Below are 15,215 nucleotides of genomic sequence, written 5' to 3'. Positions count from 1 at the left end.
TTCAACGTTAGGTCACAATCATACTCAACATTGTGCCTTACACAACTCTTATAATGGGGAGAACGTATCTCGCAATTCTATTACATTATGACAGTTCTAATAAGAAGTGCAATACTAATAATGATAAAAACAGTGATCTCGTCACTAAGGAACTGAACAGAAAGGAAATAAATATATACATAATGCGAGAAATACATAGTTTGATCTGGTCAAAAGTACAACAGTGCTACAGCCATCTGTCCCAAAAGTGATACACAAGAGTCTATCTGTCTAGTCAGAAAAAGGGATGCTATATACAAGTCAACTATCCCGGAAAATTGGCTCTTACTAAGGCCTCGACTAACTAGACAACTAGACTATCCCATCGTCAATCTTGAATCACACACCGGAGCGGGTCAGCTCCCATACCCTTTCCATCGCACGACGGAAGATATAGTCGGCCTGCCGCCTGGAGATCCTACCATGCCTATCCCCCTGGAGGGATCTGAGTCTCGCTCGGGATGTGAGCTCTATCCCCGTCAGCTCCCTCCTCAAGGATCGGGGTATAGCTGCCCTAGTCTCATAAGTTCGGGTACGCCTACCCGCCCTCTCCGCATCCAACTCCCTCCTGGCCTCATCCAGTCGGGCTTCAGCAACAGCCACTCGGGTCCTCAGTACATCCTGAACATAGCCGTGGGATAACAAAGACTGCCTGTGGGCAGGGTCGAGAGGTGGTGAATCCGAAGCCGCTGGGGGTGCCTCCTCAGTCTGCCTAGGCTCGGAAGTATGGGTCTCTGAGCTGTCCTCATAGGGGATCCAAGATAGTGGTGGAGGGGTAGGAGCTCTGACCACCGGAAGTGTGGGTAAAGGGGTACCAACGTACACTACCATAGGTCCGACACGCTCCTCAGCTACTGGGACCTCATCCGGGTCCTCCTCATCTGGAATAGCAATGACCTCTGTCTCTGACTCCTCTGAGGGGTCCTCCTCATCTGAAATAGCAATGACCTCCGTCTCTGACTCCTCTGAGGGGTCCTCCTCATCTGAAATAGCAATGACCTCCGTCTCTGACTCCTCTGAGGGTGCCTCCTCACCCTCCTCCATCTCAGGCTCCTCCTGATCCTCGACATCTAGCAGTGCCTCATCATGCTCACGCTCGAACAGCTCAGGGTCCTCTATCTCATGCTGCCTACACATTAAACGAGCTAAGTTACTATCATGATACATATAAGGGTTCCCGTAAGGGTTTTGACTGTCAGCACTACTTTAGGTAGTCCGACCATGAACTTGGCAAGAGTTCTTATTATCATTTGTGAGTTTATTATTATATCGTCGCATCATCTCTGAGGTTTATAACGCTTAGCTCTGATACCATTTCTGTAACACCCCCAGATCTGGGGTCAGGGATCCGGGTCGTCACGGTCTTTCTTTCCACGATATCACTTAACTGAATTAATAATAAATAACCTCAAGTTGTGACCCCACACTAACACACACCACAACCCGTTATAGTCTCAGTGATGAAATTGAAATAAGTACCAGTCTTTGAATCCACAATTAACAGTTATTACAACCCAAAATGATTACTTGATAAATTTACAGTTAATTGCCATTATCTGCCACAAGTTATAATTATACATAATTGATTCTCAAAAGTAGAATGCCTGATCTGCGAATAGATCTACCTCTGCAGCTATAGCAGCTACAACATCAACGGGAAGATGCGGGACGCTTCCCACGCGCTTGCGCTGGGTCTGCTGGAGTCTGGTCATCTTTCCTAACTGTTGTTGTGTGATGAAGAAATAAAGCAAGAGTGAACCTTACAGCTCGCAAGATAATATATAGTGATAAGAATAATACAAGTATCTAAATGGATACTTACTAGAATCCTTTATCAAGTGTAAGATAATTACTTACCGGATATAAGTAAAAACAAGGGATGAAGTTACCAAATACTTCACTATACTTATATCATTTATAAAGCTACTTAAACTACCACTGTTCAAAGTATAATGAGCTTTCAACAGTTCATCACATAGATGAGACTACAAGACAGATTTGAATAGATTAAATCTTTGAAGTATTATTGAAGGAAATGAAGTAATGATATACTTCATTAAGTTCCGATATATATATCCACAAATACATCTTCTTTATACAGTCCCTGAAAACCTCTGTCATGTAAAGTATGAACAGAGTTTGTAACATCCAATGAATTTTTGGAAGGGAAAAAGAATTGTGGCATAAACCCGATATCTTGCTGATCAGGCAAAGATACCAATAAGTAACCTTTTCTACTAGTAGATGGACGAATTCCCCACTGGTCATCACCCTGGTCGCAATAGGACCTTATGTTGGACTGCCACTCAGCCACTTATGCATTTGATGGACTCCCACTGAGCCACTTACACTATCATGGACGCCCACTGAGCCCATGTTGCTTATGCCGACTCGATAGATGGACTTACTTCCCGAACGTTGGGTAAGTAATCAATTCATTTACCAAAACTGCAACCTTGTTGCGAATATAAAATACACCATAGAGTCGGATCCCTCAGGTTTTGAGCGAGTATTTAAATCCCCTTTAAAAAGGAAGATCTTAAATAAAAAAAATGAGTTTTGGGATCCGCTCTAACTTTTAAAAATCATTTTAAAGACTCGAAAACACTTTAAAGGGTGTTTGGAGTAATGCTGATTTAATAAAGTAAATCAGTCCCCAAATATTAGAAAATATCTGAATATTATTATTTAAATAATATTCCCATAAAGAATAATCTTTATACAAATAATTGAAGTAGAAGTTGTAAGACTTATACTTGAAATGAGTATTAAATAACCAAAGATATACTTATACGAAAGTACTATCTTTATTTGAATAATCAAAAGTAAGTTTGATTATCGAACATTATTCTTTAATAAAATAAAGAATATTAAATAATACGCGGAGTCATAATACCTCGAATGAATATTATAAATAATATTCATTAAATAAATAAAGGAGTCATACATCCTCAAATGAATATCCAATTAATAATCATTAAATAATATAAACTGAGTCTTAAGCCCTCGAATGAATATTCGAAATAATATTCAATAAATAAAATAAGCCGAGTCATAAGCCCTCGAATGAATATTCGAAATAATATTCAATAAATAAATAAGCTCAGTCATAAGCCCTCGAATGAATATTCGAAATAATATTCAATAAATAAATAAGCTGAGTCATAAGCCCTCGAATGAATATTCGAAATAATATTCATTAAATAATATAAAGTTATCGAATAAACCTTATTCGATTAATAGTTTTGAAACTATAACCATATATATATAAATATATATATATATAATCTACTCAGGATCCTCGACTCCCGGTTTTAGAAAATGTTTTCACCTTTGTGTCCCTATACTAAGGGTATATGCAAATTACCGCTATTCTCTAGCATAGGTATTATCAACTGAACCAACAGATATATATGGCAACAATACGAAACAGGCATGCATATGTACCATATCACATGCTACAATATATCGCAAAAATTTGCTAATTTAACCATCATGCATCTATCACAAGAAAATGCATATACAAGTGTATACATCACAACAACAGTATAACGGATAGAAAACTTGCCTGAGCGACTGGGGGTTACAAATGGCTCGGGACGAGTCTGGTAACCTATAAACAACAAGTAAGTTGGAATTAAACCAAAGTCACTTGTAAATCTATACTTTAACCAACTTAGACTCTAACGTTTGCTCTGCGCTTACTGATTCTCTTAAGTCACTCGAGTACCCTCGGCTCCACCATTTTTAATAATTTAACTATTATGAGTTTTAAGGCGATTCCTTCGCGAGTGTCTTACCAACTGCCTAACACACTTAACATAATTGTTTCATACACTAATTAACCCTTTTTGGTCTTTAACCTATGTTTCAAAGTAAGGCGAGAGGAAATGTTTCGTTTGCGAAACGCCATTACTTAAAACGGTCGTTTCTCCTAAACCGTACATCGGAATCAAACGAACCACATATCAAAACGAAGCTCGTAACATGTACTTTCTAATCATGGTAATGGTCAAAACCTAGAAGGGAGTTTTCGGGTCCTAATGTTATGAACAAAAGCAGTCTAAAGTAAAAAGGACATTACGACGGCTATGTTTACGCGATTTCCCAAATTTAAACCATTCCAAATCCACCACAATTCAATCCCAATTCACAACCCAATCAAAACTCCATCCAAACTACATTACAACAGCCCCAAATCAACTCATTATAATCAATTCACTTAATCTTAAAACTTGAATTTAAACTATACTACAATCTTTAACCAAATCATAAGATTTCAACATTCCAATCTCCACCATTCCAACCCAACTCTAAACCAACCATCATTAAGCTACTCTAATACCATATCAACCAAAATCATCCTAATATACAAAGTAAAGCTAGGGTTTGGAGATGATATACCTTCCTTGAAGTGGTGTGAGTAGCTAGGAAGCCTTAGGAAGCCTTGAAGAGTCTTAGGAATGCTTGGATCTTAAAGGAAAAGCAAGAAAAATCTAGTTAAAAACCTTGAAATCACTATTCATTGTCTTCTTCATTGATTTATTGGAGAAGATAGAGAATGAATGGGATGCTTAAACTCATAATATAGCCATAACTATGCATAAGGAATACTAGGGAATTATCTTACCAATTTAGGAAGCTTGGATCTTGGATTTTGAAAAATTTCCCTTTGAAAATGCAAAAAGCCGAGAGCAATGTTCTTGGTGATGAGAAATAGAATTTTGTTTTGGTGAAAAATGATTTGTTTTGGCTTGGTGGATGTAGTTTTGTTTTTTTTTTGGTTAATTACCTTTTTAGCCTTAAACTTTGTGTGGTTCTAATTCAACCACATTTCCTTCCTCCCTTTGTAATGCTTATGTCATCATGTGGTGTCATCCTTCCCTCTTTGTCCTCTTCTCATTGGTTGGATGACATCATCCCCTCTAATCTCTTTGATTAACTTCCTAATTGCTTGCCTAATGACCGCTGATCTGTTATACGGTTCGCTTAACTTTCGTTTTCGTTTATCGTTTGGGGGATCATACCCGGGATCTTATTACTTAGGTTCTCTTAACCTTTCTCAATACATTATATTCCTTTTTATGATCCTCTATTCCTGTTACCTTATACTCAATTCTTTCCGTATCTAGTGGATTTCCGGGAAAAATCAAAGTGTTCGGAATTGGATTCTGACGATCTTTACATACACTTATATACCATATAGAGTACTAATAAAATCTCAGAATATCCATAACAGAACCCCTACATAGTGTGGCATGAAAAGTTTTCTCATTCAGCTAAAACAATATTTATAAGGGTTACAAAAAGTTCAAAATTTTGGGGGTTATTACAGTAGATATTACTAACTACAGAGGTATGATTGACTCTTTACTCTATTTAACTGCTAGTAGACCTGATATCATGTATGCTACCTGTCTTTGTGCAAGATTTCAGGCTGATCCAAGAGAACCTCATCTAATAGCTGTGAAAAGAATTTTCAAGTACCTCAAGGGTACAGCTGATCTAGGATTGTGGTATCCTAGAGAATCAATTTTAAGCTAATAGGTTACTCAGATGCAGATTTTGCATGATGCAAAATAGACAGAAAAAGCACTAGTGGAAGCTGCCAATTTCTTGGAGGCAGATTGGTTTCTTGGTTTAGCAAGAAGCATAAATCAATTTCCACATCAACTGTAGAAGCAGAATATATTTCTGCAGAAAGCTGTTGTGCACAGATTCTTTGGATCAAGAATCAGTTATCGGACTATGGGTTAGAATTTTCTAAAATACCCATTTACTGTGATAATCAAAGTGCTATTGCTATGACAGAAAATCCAGTTCAACACTCAATGACATCAACATTAGGTACCATTTCATAAGGGAACATGTGTTGGAAGGTACAGTGGAATTGTATTTTATTCCAACAGATCAGCAACTAGCAGATATCTTCACCAAACCACTATGTGAAGCTACTTTTACAAGACTGGTAAATGAACTTGGAATGGTTTCAAGTTTTTTCTCAAAATCTGCTTAGATTTTGTTCTCATGCATCAGACTTTATGATCAGTGTTTACAGATTATCTTATCTTTATGTAATCTATGCTTAAACTGTAATATATTAAATAATGATCGTTATCTGATATGATTTTATATACTCTGATAGTGTTTTGAATGTTCTGTGGCTATTCATTCCAATGAGGATTACTGTGCTAGATGCTGAGCTAGTAGTCTTTAACATACTAGAAATCCCATGTTTGAATTAGTTGTTTATGTGGAAATTCATTAACACAAGCAAATTCTAATTTTGAGCTTAGTCAAATTTACTTTGTGTATCTTATTACTAAGTCACAAACTAGATTTTTGCTTCTTATCTGTCAAATTCTGATGTCAGTAAATCTTAAGGATGAACTACATGCTTGATAAGCCTCACTTATCTGAAGAAAAGAAAAGAAGAAAATCAAAATCAGGTACTCCTTTGAGATCTAGAGTAAATATGTGAAAGGGAAGACCCAAGTGCATTGCTGGTATTAAGTAATATGCATTAGAAAAGCAAATAAATGTTTCTTGGTGACTTTTCACATTCTCTGATTACTGGAGAAATACTCTGATAATATCATAAATTCTGATAGCTGTTGTGACTTCATTTACACTGAGAAGCCACTGTAAAAAGAATGTCAAAAGATGCATAAAATGCGCACAAACAGTTGAGGTGGACTCTTGCATAAATTTATTCTATAGTAGACTTCAAAATTAAAGACAGATTTTAAGCATTTTCTTTAGTTATGCCTTATTTCTAAGATATTCTGAAGTTTATCAGACTTTAATCTTTATCTGATCATTTACAAATGCACACACTCACACTCCATGTGAATGATGAAAATTACTGTGGTGATTAAGTTGTTTTTGACAATTAGTTAAGTATTATTTGCATAAATTCTGAGGACAAGTTCTAATGAAAGTTCTGATGATTAAACTCTGAAGAACCCAGTCAGTAATGTATGAAGAATCACAGAAACAGACATTCACTTTTTGAGTACAGAAGCCAGATTCTGATGACCATTAAATTCTGATAATAGTCAAGTCCTAAAACTCTGATGCTTACGTGGCATTATTTATTTACTTGACTTATTTGTGGTTTTACTGTAACGGTCATATTCTATCAGTAAATAATTAAGTGAGATAAAAACTAGTCATAATCATTTGGTTAGTGGGAAACGTGTTTGCCTTGACAACTGCATGTGCACAATTATTACTGCTTATTTCTCGTGCCCACCAACTACTGCTTTAACTATTTACTGGCTGACAGGTGTAAAGTGTTTGTTTTACTTCCAAAGAGAGCTGTTGAGTGGAGAGAGTATAAATATGGGAGTTAAAAGATTTTACAATCTTTTACCTACTTTCTAATTCTTTTCTTGTCTCTATTATTCTCTCTCTCTTTCTAATATTCTCTGAAGCTATTTTCTTACAGGCATTCTATCAAACACCTTCTATACACACAACTTTCTCACTTATTTCTCACAGAAATGGCACCAAAGGACATCATTTTAAATGGAGCCAAGTTTGTTCCCAACAACTACATGGCTATTCTTAGCAAGGACGAAGCTCCATCAGATCTTCACTTCGTTCAGGACTTTCTTGCTAACAGTGAGATTGGGTATGCATTGACCCAACCAGAAGCACTATCTGGAACTCAAGTACTGGAGTTTTGGAGGACTGGTGTTTACGATGATGGTGGTGCAAATGGGTCCCCAAGCATCATATTTACAACAGGGGAAGATGAACACTTGGTTATATTGTCAACTGTTCGACAAGCTTTACATCTTCCAGAAAACTGTGTTTACAGTTTGCAAGTTGGGGAACCAGCTCTTCAACAGATGATGGCAAACCTTGGTTATGAAAAGTCTTTGTCCAAGCTGGGACAATTGAAGAGGCCCCACATTAGGAGGGAGTGGAGTTTCTTTTTCGACTGCATCACCAAGGCCTTCACCAACAAGTGCTCCAACTTTGATACAATCCCAATCCTGAGTCAGCAAATCGGGTATGCTCTCATTAATCAAACTCATTTTAATTATGCTAGTGCTATGTTAGGATTTATAGGGATAGGATGCAAGAGGACAGAAATACTGTATATTTTGCTATATTTTGCCAACTTATTTACAGTTTCTGTAGTTCTGATAAGGCCCAACTAGCTATTGAGTTGATTGAACCCTTTAAACTTGCAAAAAGGGGATTCACTGACTTATTATCTACTGATAATAAGAAGGCTGTACTGAGACCCCTCCAAATTCCACAGTCAGTCAAACAGGTCTTAGTAAACTCTGACCCTCTCACATACAGTGCTATATATCCTGATGTGCAACCATCCCAACCTCCATCAGCACCTACAACCACTACACAAATAGCTCAAACTTCTCAACCACAACCACAACCAACCATCAGAACATATTTCAAACCAGCACAATCCTCACAACCACAACCATTTGCTACAACATCAAGACCCAAACCTTCAAGAGAAAAATATGTTCCCAAATCTCCATTAAGGAGAAGAAGGATGATTCTAAGGGATGAGTCTGATGAAGAAGAGGAGCAAGTCCAGATTCATGCATCGGAACCTGTGACTGTGGAGGCTGAAAAGGCTACTTCTCAGAAAGAAACTAAAGCTGAAAATTCTGATATTTTGAAGAGAAAAAGAACTTCAAGTTTTGATGCTAATAAAGCAACTCCTACACCATCCAGGAGATTAAAGAAACAGAGAGCATGAAGGCATTTGGCACAACCTCACTCTGAGGATACAGAAGAAGCTAAGGAAGGGGATCAGGAATCTCTGATCTCATCAAAACCTGTTAAAATTGAAGCTTTACCATTCCCACCTCAAGCTAAAGACACTATTCTAGAAATAGTGATCACACCTCCTGTCTCTCCAGTTAAAGCAACAACAGTTGAAGATTTAGGATTAAGTCCTGAAATTGACATCCACAGGCTGATCATTCCAACTGTGCTCTATCTGGAAGCTCCAACTGCAGCTCAGCCAACTATTGCTACTTCTTCTATCTTACAGGCTGAGATACCAACAGCTCCAATTCTGGAGATAAATTCTGATGATCAGAATTTAGATGAAGTTACTGCAGAATCTCCTTCTGTTACACACACTCTTGTGTTGTCAGAAGATGAGGATATGTTAGCAAGTTCTGGAGACAGTGCTCCAATAAATACTCCCATTCTTGGAAAGGAGGCATTGATTCAAAAGTTTGTTGAAAAAGAAGCTCCTATTCCTTGGGAAGAAACTCACAGAGGAAGTGGAGTGGACCAAGAAGTGGAATGAATCTGATTTCATTCCAAGCTCAAAAGTTCTGACAGAGCATATTGCTAAAGCTGATGAGTTGTTGACTAACTCTGATTTCAAGACACAACTCAAAGTCACAACTCTAAGTATCAAGTCTCTTCAAGGTCAACACTCTATAACTCACTGAAAAGGTTGAAAAACTTCTGGAAAAAGCTGAAAAGCTGGATATGGAGATCAAGCTAGATAAAAAGAGGTTTATCAGACCTAATTCTGAGAAAGTTGAAGCTATTGAGAAGGTTCAAGAATAGCAACTAGGCCCAAATTACTGAGGTTCAGCAGAATCAAGCTTCTCAAAAAGCTCAACTTAATGAAATTCAATCTTCAGTAGAACTTCTTCTCTCTCTCCTACTACCAGATGATGCCAAAAAGGGGAAGAAGGTAATTAAGTCCAAATGCTCTAATACTCAAGTACTGAAGAAAAAGGATGACAAAGAAGATGACCAGGGAAACCCTAGCAAGGGTCAAGGTCAAGGTCAAGATCAGAGGCAAAGCAGCAAAGTTTCTTCAAGGAAACTAATTTCTGATGCTAGCAAATCTTCTACACAAAAGAAGACAAGTTCTGAAGCTGCTCAAATTCAAAATCTGATAGCAAGTTTTGATAATCAAAATCTGATATCAAGTTCTGATGTTCTGATTCAAGGAGGAAGTAAAGACTCTCAGAAGTTTTTGTAAACTCTGAAGCTAAAGGGAAAGCATACTATTGTCTACTACAAAGATCCTAAAATTCAGACACTTGATGAAGAGATTGCTAGAAGACTATTTCTCAATCATAATCTTGGAATGGATTTAGAGAATCTCAAGGAGGAAGAAGCTAGATTTGCAGCTGAGAAGACAAATCTAAAGTCTAAAGTTTCTGATACTAAGAAACCTCCAAGGCCTAAGGTAAAAGGCATTGTGATCAAGGAAAAGTCAAATTCTGAGGCTTCAAAGCCCAAGACAAGATCACAGATTGATCCCAAAGATAAGGGGAAAGGAAAAATTGATGAACCAACAAAGCCACAGGAGATAAAGATTCCTCAAATCCTGATGAAACCTGTATGCAAACTGGTTCAAGTATTTGATGATGCTACTGTAGTAGATGAAACTGTTCAAACTCTGAAGAGAAGGAAGATAACTGAAGAATCTAAAACAACCTCTGACATAGCTCAAGTTGTTCAGAATGAAGAACAGCAAGCTACAGAAGAAACAGCAAATCCTGATCAAGACATCAACCTCTGACAAAGCTCAAGTTGATATGAATAAATTGACATTTACTGATAAGAGAAAACTCCTATGGAAGAATGTTAATCCATCAGATCCAAAGAAAAGCCATCTTCTATCTGATTTCATGACTGTTGGATTGAAATCCAGAGAAGCAAGAGACAGAGCTGGATTAGGTTCTGAAGAAGCCAAAATCAAGACAGGAGTTGAAGTGCTTACAAGAGATCCATTTTTATTGACTGACAAACCTCTTGAAGAAGTTACACATAAACATCTTGATAAGGTTATATTTGTTCAAGTGGTACTGGATGCTCATGATAAACATAATGTCAAAGAAAATCTGATTCTATTTCTTGAAGATGGAAGAACATATCACATGTCAGAATCAGATGTGCTGAACAAATCTCTGAAAGAACTTCAAAACTTTCATTATCTTTTAGAGATAAAGTCTGAGATTACCAGGAGATGGTCAAATTTCATAATGAAGACCATAAGGGATAAAGCAAGAATTTCTTGTTCAAGGGTTACAGAATTCATTCCAAGTATAGTTGAAGAAGATGGAAGTGAAATTCCAATGAAGAAGGATTCTGCTAAACTTGAAGTCATTCTGAAAGAGAAATGTATGTGCTACAATGAAGACTCTTCCCATACAAGAGTAATCAGACTTGGGATGGTTTGGAAAGAAATCACATCTCAGCACTTAGGACTGCAATCTACCAGATTGGAAGTCAGGGTGAAGAATTGAAATAAGTCAAAGCTACACTAGCCCAAGTCCTGAGGAATAAAGAAGAAAAGCTGATATCAAACTTTGTCAAGAATCACTTTGGATTCAGATTGACTCAATAAGATTGGTTAAAGCTACAAGGACTATAAGTTGTAGTTAGTTGTCTAATTAAACTCTCATTGCATTTGTACTTAAATGTTTTTGACATCATCAAATCTATTAACTTGTATATTTTTCATAATTTACAAGTTGGGGGAGATTGTTAGATATATTTGAGATGTCATGTTAATCTGATTTATGTTTAGTTTTCAGAACTTAACAACAGGACTTATTAGGACTTACTGAAATCAGAACTTACTGAAGTCAGAACTTAATATCAGAACTTAAGGCGTCAGAAGATATATATCAGGACTTAAGTGCGGGAAGACTTCAGATAAGGAATGCAGCTGATTTATAGGAGAAGATCTGGACTAAAACAAAAGAAGATATGCATGAAAAGTTAGAGGACTAGAAGACTTGTAGAAGATATCTGATTGATATATTTTAGGAGACAGAATTATATTTCATATCAATTAGAAGATATCTTGTAAATGTGTACTATATAAACACAGCTTAGGGTTTACACTATATGTGTTATCATTATCGAGAACATTATTCATTGTAACCTAAGCAGCTCTTAGTGATATTGTTCATCACTGAGAGAGAACAACAGTTCTATTGTAACAGAGTTTATTTGAGTATACTTGATCTTTGTTACAGACTTGTGTTGAAATCGATTTGATTGTATAAACACTATATTCAACCCCCTTCTATAGTGTTGTGTGACCTAACAAAAACGGGTCCACTCACCAATCTCAGCAAACCATATACCCCGCCAGTCATAGGGATTAAACGGAATCATAGGCTTCATATACTCTGTCATGTTAACAGGTGACCGTGGGATACCCTGTCTCAACCCGAACTGTCTCATCACCCTATCAGAATGCTGATACTCAACAACATCATAGCATAGCACCAGAATCCTGGAAAGACCAAAAAAATTAGCCTCCCAATCCTCAGCCGATATGTCATGATCCCCATCTGAATCCTCCTCCACCTCGTGAAAGTGGGCATATGGCGTCCACACCACAATATCAGCTGCAACTCCATTAAACTCGCCTCTATAATGTGGCAAACTATGATGAGGCGCCAATCTACTATCACGCCTACCTATAGCCCGTTTCCTCTTAACAACAATCCCAGTCCCAAGAACATCCTCATCCATAGGATCATCAGGAACAACATCAGCCTGCACCTTACCCTTCCCTCCCTTTCCCCTACCCTTACCCCTAACCTCCTTCACCTCCGTCACCTTCTTCCCCTAAACCTCCTTCCCCTCTTTCCCTTTCACCTCCTTCCCCCTTCCCCCTTCCCCTTTCCCCTTCTTCCCCTTCTTCCCCTTAGGCTCCGCCTCCTCCTCCTCCTCAGCTACCACCTCATCTACCGGCCTAGCCGAGAACTCAGCTACTGGGTATGAATCCCTGATAAGATCATAAAGAGGTCTCTCAATCAAGAACCGCTCATATGCCCACAACTGCAACAACCACGTACAACAAGCAATCCTCTTGGCCCCTTTCTGTGCTGCATGCTCGAGCCCCCTATATAGATATGAAAAAACCGCAGAACCCCAAGACCATCTATGCACACCTGGAAGATAGCGGAGGTGTCCAATGTACTTCGGGTGCACCACATGCCTACTACTGGTAGGAAATAGAACGGAACCAACGACCATGAGCAAGTATGCCTATATGTGGATAGCAATCCTCCTCGTATCAGGACCCGGATCATCCATCCCATATCTCTGATACAACTATGTGTACTTTATGCCGGCTCTGGCCCATGCCACCTTCACCTCCTCTTCATCCAACGGCTCAAACCACTGTCTCGAAAAATGTGTCAAACCACTATCCAGACCGTCGCCAACTAACGCATGTCGAGCAACCGGTAAACCCAAGATGTAGCCAACATCCTCCAAAGTCATTGTCATTTCCCCTGTCTCATGAAGAAGGTGTTGGTCTCGGGACGCCACCTCTCCACAAGTGTCGTGACAAGCCTCGCATCATTCTGCAAAACCACACCCGAATTTGCAAACACACCAAAACCAATGCTATGCAACAAGTCATTCTGTGCATCAGACAAAACCCACATATGCATGTTCATGTTCCCACAATAACACTCCAAAGGACCCTGCTCATGTCCCTCCCAAACATCCGAACTCACATGATACTCGTTATCAAAGATAATGTCATGACTAACTGGACCCGGCAATATGTTATCCATCCTGAAACAATAAACATAAAAACAATTCAATAAACTAAACGTAAACCATATGTTATCCCAACGACAATAATACACATCAATTCTCAATCATATAAGAAAAACTTTGAATATTATATTCAACAATTTAACCACTTTCACAAACATATGTCCAACCAAATAATACATCACACGTTCGTCCAAATAACTAACAATTAAATATACATTACTAATGAGACATTCATCAAAACTTGGAGCATTACTCAGACAAATTGTGGATCATATGATATTCGCTGCATAACAATTTAATACACATTACTCTAACCAAACACTAACCCATCAGAATCCATCAATAATCACTAACCCATCACAATATACACAAATTTTCATAAATGACCCATACAATCACAGTCCATAATTACAAACGTTTGTATGAATTACTATAATCACAGTCCACAATTATATGAATCACAGTTCACAACATCATACAAGATCATACAAACACAAATTTGGTCGATACAAAATCATAGTCCACAAATTATATGAATAGATACAAAATCGGGTCAATTTCGAACCCTAAAAACTCAATTATATACAAGATCATATAAACAAAAATCCGGTCGATCTCTAAACCAAGTCGGGTCGTTTTTGAACCCTAAATACCCGATTATATACAAGAACATTACATTATTAATCAAGAACAATACCTTATGAAGCAGAAACTTGATGAATCGCCCTGAAATCGCCCTTTTTCGCCGTATGAATCGTTTGTATGTATAACTGTCACCAGAAACGTGATAAACTGGGGTTTATTCGTTCTTCAGGCCTTCCGCCCAAATTAAGCGTGGAGTCCTTTTAAGGGCATTTTTGTCATTTTCTTCTCCATGATAAATAAGCGCGGAAGGGGTCACGTTCCGCGGAAAAGAAGCGCGGACTTGGAAAATGATGATCCAACGTCCAGAAAATAGTGTGTTGGTTTCCTGACACATGATTGTCTAGGAACAGGATCCTTTTCAATATTGGCCACCTTCACCGTACCATTTTTGAAACTAATGTTTAATCTTATCTATACGATGTCACGTCACTCTAGCTAAAGTATGTTGATCAAGTCCAATACAACATGAAAAATTAATATAACTATTGTTATAATTTAGCATCAAAAATATTTTTTGGTGCTAAAATAATTTTTACGCTCCAATATTAGTTCTATTATATAATTAAAAAAATTAATATTTAACTAACACTTTATTCAACTCATCCACTTTATTTTAACGTGGACTTCTTTGCACTTCATTATTACTTATTGCATTGAATTTGCTCTAATTAGGGACGGAGCCAGAAATAATTATTAGTTATTGCATTGAATTTGCTCTAATTAGGGACGGAGCCAGAAATAATGCAAAAATTGCTCTCGTTGAGAGTCGAACTCAAGACCTCCCGCTTACTAAACGGGTGCTCTAACCAACTGAGCTACGAGAGCTTCATGGCTATTTTTTGTCCTTAGAAACTATACTCGGAAATAAACGTTTGATCTTGCTCTCTTGAGGGGAATAGGTTCATGCTTTCAGGTTTACATTAAAAGCATTGTCAAGGGGATAAACGTTGAACTGGAATGATATTGTTGGTGTTTTT

At 37.7% G+C, this 15,215-nt stretch overlaps 1 non-coding gene across 1 annotated transcript; it reads right to left on the bottom strand.

Moving 5' to 3' along the window:
* Positions 1-14,989: 14,989 nt before the first annotated feature.
* TRNAT-AGU (transfer RNA threonine (anticodon AGU)) lies at positions 14,990-15,063 on the bottom strand. Its single transcript has one exon. It is a non-coding gene; the product is annotated as a tRNA-Thr (tRNA).
* Positions 15,064-15,215: the final 152 nt, after the last annotated feature.

The sequence above is a fragment of the Apium graveolens genome, chromosome 3, assembly GCF_009905375.1.
Source record: "Apium graveolens cultivar Ventura chromosome 3, ASM990537v1, whole genome shotgun sequence".
NCBI classification, from domain to species: domain Eukaryota; kingdom Viridiplantae; phylum Streptophyta; class Magnoliopsida; order Apiales; family Apiaceae; genus Apium; species Apium graveolens.
Note: the sequence above shows the minus strand (reverse complement) of the source record. Positions and strands in the feature narration are given on the sequence as shown.